This window comes from Bufo gargarizans, chromosome 3, assembly GCF_014858855.1.
Source record: "Bufo gargarizans isolate SCDJY-AF-19 chromosome 3, ASM1485885v1, whole genome shotgun sequence".
Classification (NCBI taxonomy): domain Eukaryota; kingdom Metazoa; phylum Chordata; class Amphibia; order Anura; family Bufonidae; genus Bufo; species Bufo gargarizans.
The window spans coordinates 498,277,994-498,297,786 of NC_058082.1; positions in this window are offsets into that span (position 1 = coordinate 498,277,994).

Genomic DNA, 19,793 nt, shown 5'->3' on the forward strand with positions numbered 1-19,793 from the left:
GTAAAACTTAAATAAATAAGAAAAAGTAGACATATTAGGTATTGCCACATCTGTAACAACCTGCTCTATAAAAAAGTCGCATGACCTAATCCCTCAGGTAAACGTTGTAAAAATAAATAAAAACTGCGCCAAAACATCCAATTTGTTGATCACCTTGCCCTATAAAGTGTAATAATGAATGACCCAAAAATGGTACCAATAAAAACGTCAACTCTCAAGACGATCGGCAGAAAAAAAAATATATAGAGCGTTCAGAAAATGGAGATACAAAAACCTATTTTTTGTTTTCAAAAATGCTTTATTAAAACTGAAACAAACATCATAGAAAGTAGACATATTTGATATCATTGATATCACTGCATCCGTAACAACCTGCTCTATAAAAATAGTGCATGATCTAACCTGTCAGATGAATGTTGTTAAAAATAAAAACAGTGCCAAAACATACAATTTTTTGTTACCTTGCCTCACAAAAAATGTAATATAAAGCAATAAAAAATCATATGTACCCCAAAATAGTACCAATAAAACTGTCACCTTATCCCATAGTTTCCAAAATGTGGTCACTTTTTTGAGTTTCTACTGTAGGGGTGCATCAGGGGGGCTTCAAATGGGACATGGCATCTAAAAACCAGTTCAGCTAAATCTGCTTTCCAAAAACCATATGGCGTTTCTTTATTACTGCGCCCTGCCGTGTGCCCGTACAGCAGTTTACGATCACATGTGGGGTGTTTCTGTAAACCGCAGAAATAAGGCTAATAAATATTGACTTTTATTTGGCTGTTAACCCTTGCTTTGCCACTGAAAAAAATGGATTAAAATGTAAAATCTGCCAAAAAAGTGAAATTCTGAAATTTCATCCCCATTTTCCATTAATTCTTGTGGAACACCTAAAGGGTTAACAAAGTTTGTAAAATCAGTTTTGTAAACCTTGAGGGTGTAGTTTCTAAAGTGGGGTCATTTTTGAGTGGTTTCTATTATGTAAGCCTCACAAAGTGAGTTCAGACCTGAACTGGTCCTTGAAAAGTGGGTTTTGAAAAATTTTAAGATTTGCTTCCAAACTTCTAAGCCTTCTAACTTCCCCAAAAAGCAAAATGTAATTTTCAAAATGATCCAAACATGAAGTAGACATATGGGGATTGTAAAGCAATTACTATCTATTATAAAAGTAGAGAAATAGAAATGAGCAAATTAGCAAATTTTTCCAAACTTTGTATTTTTTTATGAATAAAAATGTTAGTTTTTTTTACTCATTTTTACCACTGTCATGAAGTACGATATGTGACGAGAAAACTATCTCAGAATGGCCTGTATAAGTAAAAGCATTTTAAAGTTATTACCACATAAAGTGACACATGTCAGATTTGCAAAAAATGGCCTGGACCGGAAGGTGAAAACAGGCCCGGGGTTGAAGGGGTTAAAGGGGATGTTCCACAAAAAATATTCTACAGTTTTCAAACTGAATCTGAATATTTTTGAAATTGCATGTAATAAAAAATTAAGGCATATTAGGTGCAGATGGAGGCGCAATGGTTAGTTGCGCTGCTGTCTGCGACTTTTCCCCGCTCATTCCAGGTCTAAAATTGTGGGCGTGATGTAGGCGATGAAGGGGACAGGCCGGCAGGCCCATCTTATTTATCATTTTCTAATCCTGTTTTAGGCGTAGAAAAAGTCTAAATGTAAGACAGCAAGGAAGCTGTCTTACATTTAGAACTGGCGCTGGATGTGCCGAAGTTTAGAGATGTCGCGAACATAAAATTTTCCGTTCGCGGACGGCGAACGCGAATTTTTACAAATGATCGCGAACGGGCGAACCGCCATTGACTTCTATAGGCAGTTGAATTTTAAAACCCACAGGGACTATTTCTGGCCACAATAGTGATGGGAAAGTTGTTTCAAGGGGACTACCACCTGGACTGTGGCATGCCAGAGGGGGATCCATGGCAAAACTCCCATGGAAAATTACATAGTTGATGCAGAGTTGGATTTTAATCCATAAAGGGCATAAATTACCTAACAATCCAATTTTTTTTTTTAACAACATGGTTTAAAACATCCAGTGTGTGTAGATGATCAGGTATGATGTTGTATCGATCAGGTAGTGTAAGGGTTACGCCCGCTTCACAGACATTGACAGACCAAACTCCCCTTTTAATGCACCGCAAACAACCGCAAGCAGTCCATTTACCCAACCGCAAACTTCCCATTTGCACAAGGTTGGATACCAAGCTAGCCATGTCCCGTTGATGTCATTGAAGGTTTCTTCCTCCAACCAGCCACGTACAACACCAAGGGTCCCGGAAACGTGAATTGAATTGATTTTTCGAATGGGGAGATGGTTAAAAAAAAATCTGGCTCCCTCCCCTTTGTTTGAATCCACGGTCACTGCGTCTGTGCCGTGCAATTTACTGTCCCACCCGATATGAGTGCTATTTTCTGTAGTTCTCTCTTCTCATCAGTTTAATCCCTGTTATGTCCCCCATCTGGGGTCCATTTATTAAATGGATTTTTCGAACGGGGAGATGGTTAAAAAATTACTGGCTCCCTTCCCTTTGTTTGAATCCACGGTCACTGCGTCTGCACCGTGCAATTTACTGTCCCACCCGATATGAGTGGTATTTTCTGTAGTTCTCTCTTCTCATCAGTTTAATCCCTGTTACGTCCCCAATCTGGGGTCCATTTATTAAATAGATTTTTCGAACGGGGAGATGGTTAAAAAAACGCTGGCTCCCTCCCCTTTGTTTGAATCCACGCCACGGTCACTGCGTCTGCGCCGTGCAATTTACTGTCACACCCGATAAGTGCTATTTTCTGTAGTACTATTCTCATCAATTTAATACCTGTTACGTCCCATATCAGGGTGGGATTGCCTTTTGTGAAAAAAAATTTAGGCCGGGTACCTTCGACTGCCTTCACAGTGACAGACCAAACTCTGATACACCAAACTGAATTGATTTTAGGAACCGGGAGATCGAAAAAGCAGCTTGGTCGGTCCTCTTACTCATAAGTTGGGGCACTGCGCGTGCACGGAGCAATGTGCTGTGACACCCTATATGAGTGGTGTCTTAACTAGTACTATTCCTATCAGTTTACCGTATTTTTCGCCCTATAAGACGCACTTTTTCCCCCCCAAAATTGTGGGGGGAAAGGCAGTGCGTCTTATGTGGCGAATACTTGACTTTGTATACCGCCGACCGCATGCTGCGCAGCGCGGTGGCGGGTGTATTAGTGGGCATGGATGAGGGATGAGGGGCCGGCATCCAGGTCTGTAATTACAGCGGGCCCGGTGCAGTCACTGTATTCTGCTACACCGGGCCCGCTCACTGTAGGAATCCTAACTGCAGGCAATGCTAACAGTCTTTTATCCAGCCTGTACTTACGATACTAACTTTCCGGCAGGCAGCGGGCAGGAGGCTGAACTGGTGGGCGGGCGCTTACAACGTAACTCACTATGTCACGCGCCGGCTCCGCCCACTTTATGAATGAAGAAGGGAGAGCCGGCGCGTGACATAGTGAGTTACGTTGTAAGCGCCCGCCCACCAGTTCAGCCTCCTGCCCGCTGCCTGCCGGAAAGTTAGTATCGTAAGTACAGGCTGGATAAAAGACTGTTAGCATTGCCTGCAGTTAGGATTCCTACAGTGAGCGGGCCCGGTGTAGCAGAATACAATGACTGCACCGGGCCCGCTGTAATTACAGAGCTGGATGCCGGCCCCTCATCCCTATTGGGGTCTGTGGACACATAGGTAAAATGCTATTTATGTGTCATCAACAGATCCCCCATAACAGTGCCATCCACAGTCCCCAATAACAGTGCCATCCACAGTGCCCAACATAACCGTGCCATCCACAGTGCCCAACATAACCGTGCCATCCACAGTGCCCCCCATAACCGTGCCATCCACAGTGCTCCCCATAACCGTGCCATCCACAGATCCCCATAACCGTGCCATCCACAGATCCCCATAACCGTGCCATCCACAGATCCCCATAACCGTGCCATCCACAGATCCCCATAACCGTGCCATCCACAGATCCCCATAACCGTGCCATCCACAGATCCCCATAACCGTGCCATCCACAGATCCCCATAACCGTGCCATCCACGGACCCCCCATAACAGTGCCATCCACAGATCCCCCATAACAGTACCATCCACAGATCCCCATAACAATGCCATCCACCGACCCCCCCATAACAGTGCCATCCCCAGATCCCACATAACACCATTAGGCACACCTTTTGGTTCAAATTTTTTTATTTTATTTTTTCCTCCTTAAAAACCTAGGTGCGTCTTATGGGCCGGTGCGTCTTATAGGGCGAAAAATACGGTAATCCCTGTTACGTCCCCTATCCGGGGACGTGTGTCGAATTGATTAACCATTGTCGAATTAACGAACCATTACGACATCCTGGAATAATTTAGAGCTTTGTACTTGATTTGTATTGGAATTGATTCTAATAAACTATTAAGAGACTTTATTATGTTTTTTTTATTTTATGTATTAAAAACCCACCCATACAACTTAAAAAAAATAATAATTGAGTTTTTTCTATGAAAAAACATTCAGCCGCCCCGATCGCTTTTGGTCTGATCATAATAAAGCAACGGCCTTATCATCTGGGGTGTGGCAACATTGCCAACACACTCATAGAGGTGATGATCGCTTCATTGTGATACGCAAGCCCCTTCACCACAACAAGGTAACGATCACGAAAGGGGAATTGACACTTGAATGTGCCTTTTTTTTTGTTTTGTTTTTGCAGCCACAGTGCAGCACAAGTGGCCAGAAAAATTAGGCATGTACACATGCCTGAAAAACAATGTTATTGTTGCAGCCGCTGTTGTAGCAGCGGCTGGAAAAATTGATGTTTTCAAGGCAGAAAGGTGACTAAAACATTGCGGCTTGAACCATAGTTGGTGGCGGAGAATTCATGAAAGTAATCTGGTATGCAGACATTAGATACAGCAGCGTGGGGACCATTTTGAGGCCAAGGCATGTCATCAGGACTTTTGTTAGTTAAACGTATCCCCTACTGTCAGTCCCTTCGGGATCCATGCCTCATTCATCTTAATAAAGGTGAGGTAATCAACACTTTTTTGACCGAGGCGACTTCTTTTGTCAGTGACAATGCCTCCTGCTGCACTGAAGGTCCTTTCTGACAGGACACTTGAAGCGGGGCAGGCCAGAAGTTCTATCTCAAACAGGGATAGCTCAGGCCACAGGTCAAGCCTGCACACCCAGTAGTCAAGGGGTTCATCGCTCCTCAGAGTGTCGATATCTGCAGTTAAGGCGGAGTAGTCTGCCACCTGTCGGTCGAGTCGTTCTCTAAGGCTGGATCCCGAAGGGCTGTGGCGATGTGTAGCACTGAAAAAGCTCTGCATGTCCTCCATCAACAACACATCTGTAAAGCGTCCTGTCCTTGCCGCCGTGGTCGTGGTAGGAGGAGGATTACTTTCACCTCTTCCCCTGTTAGATTCCCGTTGTGCTGTGACATCCCCCTTATAAGCTGTGTAAAGCATATTTTTTTGTTTGGTTTTGAACTGCTGCATCCTTTCTGACTTCCGGTAATTTGGTAACATTTCCACCACTTTCTGCTTATACCGGGGGTCTAGTAGCGTGGCCACCCAGTACAGGTCGTTCTTCTTCATCCTTTTTATACGAGGGTCCCTAAACAGACATGACAGCATGGAAGACCCCATTTGCACAAGGTTGGATGCCGAGCTACTCATTTACCGTTCCTCCTCCTCACTGATGTCATTGACGGTCTGTTCTCCCCCCCCCCAGCCACGTACAACACCACGGGTCCCAGATAGGTGACAACAACAAGCACCCTGGGATGCCTGCTGTGGTTGGTCTTCCTCCTCCTCAAAGCCACATTCCTCCTCTGACTCCTCTTCCTCATACTCCTCTTGCAGCGTTGCCGCAGGTCCGGCAAGCGATGATGACAAGGCTGTTTCTGGTGGTGATGGTGACCACAACTCTTCCTCTTCACGCTCATCTACAGCCTGATCCAGCACTCTTCGCAGGGCACGCTCCAGGAAGAAAACAAATGGAATGAGGTTGCTGATGGTGCCTTCGGTGCAACTGACTAGGTTTGTCACCTCTTCAAAATGACGCATGAGCCTACAGGCATTGCGCATGAGCGTCCAGTAACGTGGCAAAAAAATTCCCAGCTCCGCAGAGGCTGTCCTAGCACCCCGGTCATACAATTGCTCGTTGACGGCTTTTTCTTATTGGAGCAGGCGGTCGAACATTAGGAGTGTTGAATTCCAACGTGTCGGGCTGTCGCAAATCAAGCGCCTCACTGGCATGTTGTTTCGGCGCTGAATGTCTGAAAAGTGCACCATGGCCGTGTAGGAAAGCCTGAAATGGCCACACACCTTCCTGGCCTGCTTTAGGACGTCCTGTAAGCCTGGGTACTTAGACACAAAGCGTTGTACGATGAGATTCAACACATGTGCCATGCACGGCACATGTGACAACTTTCCCAAATTCAATGCCGCCAACAAATTGCTTCCATTGTCACACACCACTTTCCCGATCTCCAGTTGGTGTGGGGTCAGCCACTGATCCACCTGTGCGTTCAGGGCGAACAGGAGTGCTGGTCCGGTGTGGCTCTCTGCTTTCAGGCAAGTCAACCCCAAGACAACGTGACACTGTCGTATCCGGGATGTGGAATAGCCCCTGGGGAGCTGGGGGGGGGGGTTCAGTTGATGTGCAGCCAGACGCCGCAGCAGAAGAGGACTCAGCCGAGGAGGTTATGGAAGAGGATGGAGTAGGAGGAGTAGAGGAGGTGGCAGTAGGCCTGCCTGCAAGTCGTGGCGGTGTCACCAACTCCGCTGCAGAGCCACGCATTCCATGCTTGGCAGCCGTCAGCAGGTTGACCCAATGCGCAGTGTAGGTGATATACCTGCCCTGACCGTGCTTTGCAGACCAGGTATCAGTGGTCAGATGGACCCTTGCCCCAACACTGTATGCCAGAGATGCCATGACTTCCTTTTCAATCACTGAGTAGAGGTTTGGGATTGCCTTATTTGAAAATTTCGTCCGGGTACCTTCCACTGTGGTGTCCCAATAGCGAATTTTTTTTTGAAGGCCTCAGACTCCACCAGCTGGTATGGTAAAAGCTGGCGGGCTAAGAGTTCCGTCAAGCCAGCTGTCAGACGCCGGGTAAGGGGGTGACTCCGTGACATTGGCTTCTTACGCTCAAACATTTCCTTTACAGACACCTGACTGTGGGCAGATGAGATGGAACTGCTCAAGGTGAGAGGCGGAGTGGCGGGTGGTTAGGGGGGGCAAGGAGGACAGCAGTGGTTGACGTGGCTGAAAATGCTGGACCGGGAGGAGGATGGTGGCTTTGAGCTTGTGTGCTGCTTCTACTCGTCATCATGTGTTGATCCCATAGGCGTTTGTGATGTGCGATCATGTGCCTTCGCAAAGCAGTTGTACCTAGGTGGGTGTTGGATTTCCCACGGCTCAGTTTCTTTTGGCACAGGTTGCAAATGGCATCGCTGTTGTCAGAGGCAGAGACACAAAAAAAAATGCCACACTGCTGAGCTTTGCAATGACGGCATTCTGGTGGTGGCAACAGCATGCGTTGATTGGCGTGCTGTCTGGCTGACCCCGGGTGCCGATACATGCTGTCTGACTGTGCTACTAGCTGCTTGCGAGGACCTCCCCCTGCTTCCAACTCGTCTCCTCCTTCTCTCTGTCTCCCCTTCTGAACTTTCCCCCTCTTCTTCTTCGAGCAGGCACCCACGTGGCATCCACGGACACATCGTCATCATCAACCACTTCACTTGTATCTGACACCTCAGCAAAGGAAGCAGCAGCGGGTACAACATCATCATCATCATCACACTGTACGTCCATGTGTGTAATGCTGCCTGAGACATATCCCTGTTATCTACATCCCCTGGCAATAATGGAAATTTCCTGAAGTCTGTAAATCTGATCTACTTTGGCGTACCATTGTTCTATAGAGGGAATTTCCATGGAAAGCCAATGTTGGGGAATCAGAAATCTAGCCGCATTAACCAGCTGCCTGAAGAGGCTGACATTAGGGATCCTACATGAGGTAAGGTATAGGTTCAGGAGAGCGATCTCAGGTAGAGGTTGCAGCAAGGCCCCACAAATTTGGCTGCATAGGCTGAATATCTGTTTCCACCAGTCAAGTAGTAATGGGCAGTCCCACCATATATGGAGGAAGGAACCTCTAGTTTTGGAATATCTCCAACATGTGTCAGAGGCAGAGGCAAAATACAGGCAGGTTTTGTCTGGGGTTTTTTACCATCTGGTGACGACTTTGTAGCTATTCCCCTGTATTCTAATGCATATGGATGTCTTATGCGGGGAGATCACGATGTTGTCTATCTCCTTAGTGGAGAACGACGGGTTCAAATCTTTCTCCCATAGTCTGATAAACGAGGTGTTTGGAGTTCGTAATCTATTATATAGTTGGGAGATTATTCTAGTTGGGGCCTGAGCATTGCCAATTAGGCTCTTCATCCAGACCTGTGGGCGGAAGAGGTTTTGTAAATTGAAGTTTTTTTTAATATATGTATGTAGGAAGTACAGGGGGGTAGGGTTAGGGAGCTGGTAGTTTAATCTATCTCTCAAGTCTACCATGGTAATCATGTGAGAGTCAACAAATAGGCCTCTCACTAGGATTATAGAGGATTTTTAGAAGCACATATATTTCTCTTTGTCACGTACCGGCAGGACAGGTAGTGGATCCTCTGGACCAGAGAGGCGATGGCGCGGGTTGTACTAAAGGACCGGTTCTAAGCAGTTACTGGTCTTCACCAGAGCCCGCCGCAAGGCGGGATGGATTTGCTGCGGCGGTAACTACCAGGTCGTGTCCCCTAGTAACAACTCGACCTCTCTGGCAGCTGATAAGGCGTGGTACACAGGGAGAAGGCAAGAGCGTAGTCGGACGTAGCAGAGGTCAGGGCAGGCGGCAAAGGTTCAAAGGCGAGTAGACGGTAGCAACGGGTTCGGCAACAGGCAAGGCAAACAAACACAGTGGAACGCTTTCTCTGAGGCACAAGGCACAAAGATCCGGCAGGAAGCTGTGGGAGGAGAATGTATAAATGGGCAGTGCACAGGTGCAGCCTAATTAAGTCAGCACTGCCTCTCACAAACCTTAACCCTTAATAACCCTTTTGGACCAGGCACCAATCACTGGTGCACTGGCCCTTTGAATCTAAGAGTCCCGGCGCACGCGCGCCCTAGAGAGCGAGGACGCACACGCCGAGACACTGGGGTGCTGCCTGGGGGCATACGCTGTGAGCGCTCCGAGGCCAGCAGGGGACCCGGAGCGCTCAGCGTAACAGTACCCCCCCCTTTGGTCTCCCTCTCTTTTTGGTACTGAAGAACTTGCGGATGAGACTGCGGTCCAGGATGTTCTCCTCCGGCTCCCATGACCTCTCCTCAGGACCGCAGCCCTCCCAGTCGACCAAAAAAAATCTTTTTCCCCGGGAGATCTTGGTCGCCAAGATCTCCTTGACAGAGAATATATCGGAGGTACCGGCGACAGGGGTGGGAGAAACAAGCTTGGGAGAAAAACGGTTAAAGACAGCAGGTTTAAGAAGGGAGACATGGAATGAGTTATGGATTCGGAGGGAGGGAGGAAGATGGAGCTGATAAACTTGATTGATACGACTCTTGATTTTATAGGGTCCCGAGAAACGAGGGCCCAACTTGGGACCCTAAATCGGATGTACCTAGAGGAGAGCCACACCTTGTCACCCGGGCGAAATTCTGGAGGAGATCTGCGTCTCTTGTCAGCTTGAACCTTCATACGGGCGGAAGCCTTGAGGAGAGCAGTGTGTGTTTCTCGCCAGATGGAGGAAAAATCCTGTACAAGACTGTCAACGGCAGGTACAGAAGAAGGAGTGGGAGACTGCGGCAGAGGTGGAAGAGGATGACGGCCAAAAACTACAAAGAAAGGAGACTTGTTAGAGGCAGAGGATTGTTTGTAGTTGTAGGAGAACTCCGCCCAGGGAAGTAGATCAGCCCAGTCGTCATGGCGTGAGGATACAAAGTGACGCAGATAGTCACCCAAAATTTGGTTCACCCGTTCTACTTGGCCGTTAGACTGAGGATGGTACGAAGAAGAAAAGTCCAATTTGATCCCGAGCTGAGCACATAGAGCCCTCCAGAATTTGGAGACGAATTGTACCCCACGATCCGAGACAATATGTTTGGGAAGGCCATGGAGACGGAAGATGTGTTGGAAAAATTGTTTGGCCAACATGGGTTCAGAGGGTAGACCGGGCAGGGGTACAAAGTGAGTCATCTTGGAGAAGCGATCCACCACGACCCAAATAACGGACTTGCCATGGGAGGAGGGAAGATCTGTAATAAAGTCCATGGCGATGTGAGACCAGGGAACTTCAGGAACGGGTAGAGGCAAGAGGAGACCCGCTGGTTTCTGGCGAGGCGATTTATCCCGGGCGCAAATCATACAGGCCTGGACGAAGTCCGAGACATCTTTCTCTAGAGAAGACCACCAGTACCTTTGGGAGATTAGTTGGAGAGACTTTTGCACCCCTGGATGACCGGCAAAGGGGGAGGCGTGGCCCCACTTGAGAATTCGCAGCCGCTGACGTGGAGGTACGTAGGATTTGCCAGGAGGAAGAAGGCGCAGGTCCACGGGAGCGACTGTTATAAGGCGTTCTGGAGGGATAATATATCGAGGTGTTAACTCGTCGCCCACCACATCAGAGGAGCGAGACAGAGCATCTGCCCTAATGTTCTTACAAGCCGGACGGAAATGGATCTCAAAATTAAAGCGGGCGAAGAACAGAGACCAACGAGCCTGACGGGGATTTAATCTCTGAGCAGACTGGAGATAAGCCAGGTTCTTGTGGTCCGTGAAGATGTACACAGGATGTGTGGCGCCCTCGAGTAAATGTCTCCATTCCTCCAGTGCCAATTTAATAGCCAGCAGTTCCCTGTCCCCAATGGAGTAATTTCTCTCTGCGGAAGAGAATGTTTTAGAAAAGAAGCCACAAGTAGAAGTCTTGCCCCGGGAAGACTTCTGGGTGAGGACAGCTCCGGCTCCCACCGAGGAGGCATCCACTTCAAGAGAGAAAGGCTTGGTGGAATCTGGTCTAGAGAGAACGGGTGCAGAGGTAAAGGCGCATTTCAGGGACTGGAAGGCTTCCTCGGCTTGGGAAGGCCAGGATTTGGGGTTAGCTCCTTTTCTTGTGAGGGCCACGATAGGAGCTACCAGAGTGGAATAGTGAGGGATGAATTGCCTGTAGTAATTCGCAAAGCCCAGAAATCTTTGTATGGCTCGGAGACCAGAGGGGCGTGACCAATCCAGAACCGCCGAGAGCTTGGCTGGGTCCATTTGAAGTCCTTGGGCTGAGATAATGTATCCCAGGAAAGGCAGGGAGGTCCGTTCAAAAAGACATTTTTCAAGTTTAGCGTACAGGCGATTTCTCCTAAGACGAGTAAGAACTTGTTGCACATGGACCCTGTGTTGATCCAAATTGGAGGAAAAGATCAGGATATCATCCAGGTATACGACCACGCAGGTGTAAAGTAAGTCCCTGAAAATATCATTAACGAATTCCTGAAAGACAGCAGGTGCGTTGCAGAGGCCGAAGGGCATCACCAAATACTCAAAATGGCCGTCCCTTGTGTTAAAGGCGGTCTTCCATTCGTCTCCCTCACGGATACGGATCAGATTATAGGCCCCTCGAAGGTCCAATTTAGTGAAGATCTTAGCCCCTCGGAGACGATCAAATAGCTCAGAGATTAGAGGCAGAGGGTAACGGTTCTTGATGGTAATTTTATTAAGACCTCTGTAGTCAATGCAGGGGCGGAGGGAGCCGTCTTTTTTTGTCACGAAAAAAAAACCGGCCCCAGCAGGAGAAGAAGATTTTCTTATGAATCCTCTCTGTAGGTTCTCACCTATATAGTCGGACATGGCAAGAGTCTCAGGAGGTGAGAGAGGATAAATTCTGCCCCGAGGTGGAGTAGAACCGGGTATCAGGTCGATCGGGCAATCATAGGATCGGTGAGGAGGAAGGACCTCAGCTTGTTTCTTGCAGAAGACATCCGCGAAGGAATGGTATGGCTTGGGCAGCCCAGAAGGCGGAGAAACTTGCGGGTTCTGTTTGACCAGAGCAGGCTTGAGACAGCGGTCCGAACAGGAGGAACCCCAACGCAGGATCTCACCGGTGGACCAATTCAGGATAGGACTATGACGTTGAAGCCACGGCAGACCCAGGAGGAGTTCGGAGGAACAGAAGGGAAGGACAAAGAACTCTATAGTCTCGGTATGAAATATTCCGATGTCCATCTGCAGAGGCTGGGTACAGAACTGCACAGTGGCAGAGAGTCTCTCACCGTTAACAGTAGAGATGAAAAACGGCTTGGGTAGACGGATTACTGGAATACGGTACTTGTCAACCAAGGAGGCGTGAATGAAGTTGCCAGCTGAACCGGAATCCAAGAAGGCGGCTGCGGAGAAAGAGGACTTGGAAGAGATGATCAACTGCACGGGTATGATGAGACGTGGAGAGGAAGAATCCACACCTAGCAACGCCTCTCCCACGTTTACTAGGTTCGAGCGTTTCCCGAACGCGGTGGACGGAGAGGACAATCTCTAAGGAAGTGCTCGGTACTGGCACAGTACAGACACAGGTTCTCGTTTCTGCGGCGGCTTCGTTCTTGCGGAGTCAGGCGTGACCGATCCACCTGCATGGCTTCCACGGCGGAAAGCCCAGTAGCGTGTTGAGGTGGACGCAGAAAAACGGGAGCCAGACGAGGAAAGCGTCTAGGACGAGCTTTTTCCTTTTCAAGGAGGAGTTCCTCTTGTCTTTCGGCGAAACGTTTGTCTATCCTAGTGGCCAGCAAGATGAGGTCACTAAGAGTGGAAAGAAGCTCACGTGCAGCCAGAACGTCCTTTACTTCACTATTAAGTCCCTTCTTGAAGGTGGCGCAAAAGGCTTCATTGTTCCAGTTCAGCTCAGAGGCCAGGGTGCGGAACTGAATGGCATAGTCACCCACGGAAGAACCTCCTTGGGTCAAATTTAGTAAGGCAGTCTCTGCGGAGGTAACCCGGGCAGGCTCCTCAAAAACATTCCGGAACTCTAGGCAGAAGCTCTGGACGGAAGCGGTGGCAGGATCTGCGCGGTCCCATAGTGGTGTAGCCCAGGCCAGGGCCTTCCCGGACAGCAAACTGAGAATAAAGGCTACCTTGGCTCGCTCAGAAGGAAACTGGTCGGACAGAATCTCGAGGTGGAGAGAGCACTGCGACAAGAACCCACGGCACTGCTTAGGATCTCCGTCATATTTGTCTGGTAGGGACAAACGGATTCTGGAACCGGTGGCAACTGCAGGCGGAGGTGACGCAGCAGGAGCAGACGGAGGAGCTGGCTGTTGCTGAGAAGGCAGGAGCTGCTGCAACATAGCGGTCAGCTGGGCCAGCTGTTGACCCTGCTGGGCCACAATAGTGGTGAGGTCCGCTAGGCTTGGCAGGGGAACATCAGTGGGATCCATGGCCGGATCTTACTGTCACGTACCGGCAGGACAGGTAGTGGATCCTCTGGACCAGAGAGGCGATGGCACGGGTTGTACTAAAGGACCGGTTCTAAGCAGTTACTGGTCTTCACCAGAGCCCGCCGCAAGGCGGGATGGATTTGCTGCGGCGGTAACTACCAGGTCGTGTCCCCTAGTAACAACTCGACCTCTCTGGCAGCTGATAAGGCGTGGTACACAGGGAGAAGGCAAGAGCGTAGTCGGACGTAGCAGAGGTCAGGGCAGGCGGCAAAGGTTCAAAGGCGAGTAGACGGTAGCAACGGGTTTGGCAACAGGCAAGGCAAACAAACACAGTGGAACGCTTTCTCTGAGGCACAAGGCACAAAGATCCGGCAGGAAGCTGTGGGAGGAGAATGTATAAATGGGCAGTTCACAGGTGCAGCCTAATTAAGTCAGCACTGCCTCTCACAAACCTTAACCCTTAATAACCCTTTTGGACCAGGCACCAATCACTGGTGCACTGGCCCTTTGAATCTAAGAGTCCCGGCGCACGCGCGCCCTAGAGAGCGAGGACGCACACGCCGAGACACTGGGGTGCTGCCTGGGGGCATACGCTGTGAGCGCTCCGAGGCCAGCAGGGGACCCGGAGCGCTCAGCGTAACACTCTTTTTCACTTATGCTAATTTAATTATTAAATGTCTAGTATCTGAAACATCTGTTACTGTATTCTAACTCTCACTGGGATTATTTTTTAAGAGTTTTTAAGAATGCCCGGTACACTGTCTGTCAGGGCTATAGGGGCAGCGTTAATTAAGTCTCTCACTTTAAAAAATGTGACCTTCGAACAATTAAAACAACAAAACCAGCATGAGTAAGACAATTAGATAGACAATAATTACGGTATGACTAAGCATAGAAGGGGGGGAATGGAATGCAACCATTGTGAACTGTATCTCTACCAGGTAGGTATAGGATCTGAGAATCGGATGAGCTGGCCAAAACCAAGCCGGCCCGGCTCCCAGGTACCCGACAATTCTAAGACCTTAATAGGTAAAACAATATAGCATGGTACTCGGTGAAGCAAGGGAGATGGTGGCTGTTTATATGGGTCATTACACCGCCTGCTGAGTAGATAAGTAATTTCAGGAATAAACTTGGTACAGCAGTGGGGATGGTGGGGGGAGGAATGTAATGGGGTTAAAGGGGGCTGGTGTGGAGGGGAAGGTAGGAGAAGTGTTGGGAGAAAGTAGAAGGGAAATGACTGCTAGATGTGAAAATATACAAGTGGGCCACGGCAGTCTAAAGGTTATTCAGAACCAGGAGGATCCCAACGGTCAGAATGTAAAGTACCAGGAGACATCCTTAGGTAGATACTTAGGTTTTTTTGTGGGGATCCATGGAGGCTTGGTAACCCATAGTTGACCCTATCTGTTCCTTAGGTATGAGGATAAAGGTATCACCATCGTCCACCAGGGCCCCACTGAAATAAAAAGTGAGGTCCCCACTCCTGTCATTTGGTATCTGAAAGAAAGTCCGGACCAATATGGAAACTAGAAGAATTTCGGAGGGCAGAAGTCAGAAGGAGTCTGAATTGATACTTCTTGGTGTTAGAGGCGAGTTCCTCCTCTTCTGGCATTCAGCTTTAGGGGTGCGTCTAGTCTCAAACTGGACTGTTTTTGGAATCACTGGGAGAGAGGTTATAGCTTGCTGATTTTTCTAGTGCTAATTTTTATAAGTGCATTGGAGATATTCAGGAGACTAACTTAGACTAACTTAGAGATATTCCACTGTAGCAGAACTTCAGCAGTGTTTCTGGTGGATACTCAGACACTGTGTTTCAAAACAGGTAAGGAATTTGTTAGACAGGTTATCACTATTGTCTGATTGCAAATGAGCATAGGTGATTAAGGTGTTACATTTGTTGTTGGGGGGGGGAGCTTTTTTTGGAGTGTGTGTATAAATAGCCACATAGTACTAGCTTGCATAATTATAGCTTGCTGATTTTTCAAGTGCTGATTTTTATAAGTGCATTGGAGATATTCAGGATATACTCAGGAGGTAATCTGGAGGTGCACATAATCAAAAAATGTAAGATTTGTTTGTTTAAAATCTTTCCTCTCTTTAAAATGGCAGACCTGGTTCTGTGCAGGAATTGTTGTGCTTTTATTTCAGGTTCCACTCTTCAGAGGTTTGGATGCTGTCTGATCTGTAGACAGCTCTCCATAATGCAGCAGGAAATAGCTTTTTTGAAATCTGAGATTTGTAAATTAACCGTTAAACAAACTCAGGCTGAGAACGTTGCAATGCCACTGCCACAGAGGCCCCCTAGAAATGGAAGATGGGTTACAGCAGGTTCTGGTAGACTGAGAGTTGTTGATAGAAGACATGTCCCACGGTCTGTGGCTCTCCATAATTCATTTGCAGCACTTTCAGAGTGCAAGAGCAACATGGAGGATGGCTCAAGCACTGTGGGTGAGAAACAATCATCTCCCATGCCTAAAGTATGCAAGACTGCAGCCAAAGACAAATAGGAGAAGGTGAGGACGGATAGTAAGCAGCTGTTGGTGGCTATACTGCCAGGGGTCCCAGGGTATTACCCAGAGAAGCTTTAAGATACCACGAGGTATACTGAAAGGGCTTCACCAATTCCCTAGTCTCTGGCGGACTAAAGTGCGCGGCAATAAAAGTACGCCATTTATTAAAGAATTTGGAAGCTGAACCTTCTTTGTGCCTAGACGCTTCAATCCTTTCAAACCCCAAAAGGACTTTCAATTCAGAGACCACATCAGGGATGTCTGGCATGGCATCTGTAAGCCACCTTTGGAGCAAGACTCTTTTGGCTACTAATAAGACTGAGTGCAACAAAATCGGGATCTGAGTTTGGTTCACCGGGCGGATATAATGGAAGACCAGGGCCTGGGGCTCCATAGACAATTCCACCGACCAGTTCTTCTTAATATAATCTATCACAGCGGCCCAAAATTTGACTACCTCAGGACACATCCAAATGCCATGCCAGAAATCCGTAGCCGCCAACGTACAATTGGGACAATGTGTGATACGGTCCGGAAACTGGGGAGAGGCCGGAAAGTTAAAACCATAGATTGCCCGATGCATCATCCTAAAAAAAGTTTCACGCCAAGTCTCACCTATCACGCACTGGCGTACCTTACTCCAACCTTCCAGGATCTTTACCCCAATCTCATCATCCATGGTGATGTGTTCCCATTTCTTAAAAAGTGTGGAAGCCTTGACCTTCGTGAAATTTCCTGAAAAGGCCCTATACAGCCTAGAGAGAGAAACTGTTTGGGGGGAGAAACTGAGGACTTCATCGAAGGAATTTTTGGTCGTCTCCCTCGACAAATCGCGCAATCTATGTGAACAGAAACCCACAATCTGCATTATTTGCAGGAAATGGGAATCCGGCAGAGCGTATTTTTCCTTCAGTTCTTTTGGAGTCAGCCAGCGTTTGTCCCCCAGATGCATCAGATGCTCCGCCCTAGTCAAACCCCTAGACATCCACAGCTCAGGAGGTCTCAAACTAGTTCCGGAAGGGAAGTCCGGATGACCCCACAACGGCATCCATTTGGAGATTGCATGAGGCAAGTTAAATGTCTTCCTAACCGCCCTCCAGGTTGCTATCGTATCTCTCAATAAAAGCGAAGATTTAATATCCCCAGGCAATGCAGACAGGTTAGAGTGAAGGCACGACACCAAGTTCCATGGGGCAACCAGATTTTGTTCCACCTCCCTATAAGAGAAAAGATCCGTGTCGTGGACCCAGTCGGATACGTGACGCATGAGACATGCTAGATTGTATCCCCGTATATTCGGGAATTTTACCCCTCCCTCTGGTTTCCATAGCATAAGCTTCGAAAGAGAGATACGAGGGCGCCTGCCAGACCACAAAAACTTGGTAAAAGCCTTATTTAGTGCAGTGACATCTGTATGTTTCAGTAGGATCGGAAGCGTCTGGAGAGGGTAGAGCAGCTTAGAAAAACTCATCATCTTGATGAGCTGGCACCTCCCCAGCAGGGATAAGGGGAGTGAATGCCATCTCTCTAGTTCAGAAATTATTTTCGTTATGAGGGGAGGATAATTTAGCAAATACAGTGACCCCGGGAGCTTACCGATTTTGACCCCCAAGTACGTAACCTGTTTCTTAACAACAGATAAAGAGAAACCAGCATCCCGCCAAAGCTGCGGTGGGTTAGTGGTCAAACAAGTTATAAGAGCTTCTAAAGCGCAGGCAGAAGAGAAATGAGCTCAGTCTGTTAAAAAAGGCGATAAGACATTCTTCAGATACATAAATGAAAAAAGGAAAGTAAAACAAGGACTTACCAAATTAAAAAACAAAAGAAGGAAGATATATGGAAGAAGATAAAGATCTAGCTGACTGCCTCAATGAATACTTCTGTTCAGTTTTTACCAAGGAAAATGAAGGAAAAGGACCTCAGTTAGGAAGGAAGACTAATGAATCTGTTGATGCTTGTGTCTTTACAGAGGAAGAGGTTCTAAGTCGGCTGTCTAAAATTAATACAAATAAGTCACAGGGGTCTGATGGGATACACCCAAAAGGTATTAAAAGATCTCAGCGGTGAACTAGCAAAACCATTAACAGATTTATTTAACCAATCACTGGTAACAGGAGTCGTCCCAGAAGATTGGAAATTAGCAAATGTTGTGCCCAGTCACAAAAAAGGTAGTAGGGAGGAATCGGGCAACTATAGGCCAGTAAACCTGACATCAATAGTGGGGAAATTAATGGAAACCATACTCAAGGAGAGGATTGTGGAACATCTAAAATCAGCATGGGTTTACTTCAGGGAGATCATGTCAAACTAATCTTATTGATTTTTTTTGATTGGGTGACTAAAATAATAGATGGCGGAGGTGCAGTAGACATTGCTTATCTAGACTTTAGTAAGGCTTTTGATACTGTCCCACATAGAAGGCTTATCAATAAATTTGAGTCTTTGGGCTTTGGCATATTATTGAATGGATTAGGCAGTGGCTGAGGGACAGACAACAGAGGGTTGTAGTCAATGGAGTATATTCAGACCATGGTCTTGTTACCAGTGGGGTACCTCAGGGATCTGTTCTGGGACCCATATTGTTTAATATCTTTATCAGCAAAATTGCAGAAGGCCTCGATGGTAAGGTGTGTCTTTTTGCTGATAACAAAGATTTGTAACAGGGTTGATGTTCCTGGAGGGATGCACCAAATGGAAAAGGATTTAGGAAAACTGGAGGAATGGTCAAAAATCTGGCAACTAAAATTTAATGTTGATAAGTGCAAGATAATGCACCTGGGGCGTAAAAACCCAAGAGCAGAATATAAAATCAGTTATACAGTCCTAACCTCAGTATCTGAGGAAAGGGATTTAGGGGGTCATTATTTCAGAAGACTTAAAGGTAGGCAGACAATGTCATAGAGCAGCAGGAAATGCTAACAGAATGCTTGGGTGTATAGGGAGAGGCATTACCAGTAAAAAGAGGGAGGTGCTCATGCCACTCCACAGAGCACTAGTGAGACCTCATTTGGAGTATTGTGCGCAGTACTGGAGACCATATGTCCAGAAGCATATTGATACTTTGGAGAGAGTTCAGAGAAGAGCTACTAAACTAGTACATGGATTGAGGATAAAGCTTACCAGGAAAGATTAAAGGACCTTAACATGTTTAGCTTAAAAGAAAGTCGAGACAGAGGGGATCTGTCACGGATGGTGTTACAGAAAACTAGAAGACACAAATGAAGATCCGACTGACTTGATCCAAAACTAAGGAACAGGTAAGCCCTGTAAGAGCCCTAGCTCTCTCCCTTACTGCTCAGCCTATGCAAAAATCTCAATGGTAGAAATTGCATATCCTCGTTCCTCGACTGTATAACACCTGAACACCCTATAATAGTGAGGGGACACGACCACCGGCTCCCTACACTTAATACGGAGGTAGTCAGGGTCACCTAGGATCAAGCCCACAGGCAAACAGAAATAAAGAAAACAGACTTATCTTGTGGATGCAGTAGTAACAGCTTCTAGCATCAGCACACTCCAGGAAGTTGTATAAACCGCAAAGTGATGCAGTATGGGAAGGGATTTAAAGGGATGCAATCAGTGCAACTACATGACAGCTGAGAGAGGTTAACGAGATGAGAAAACAAAAGCAAAACAAAAGGAACCTCAAGCAGAAGGTTCTGTAGAGCGTCTGTCAGAGCTTCTCAGATGTCTGGTGGTGACAGTACCCCTCCTTCTACGAGTGGACTACGGACACTCAGAGCCCACCTTCTCAGGA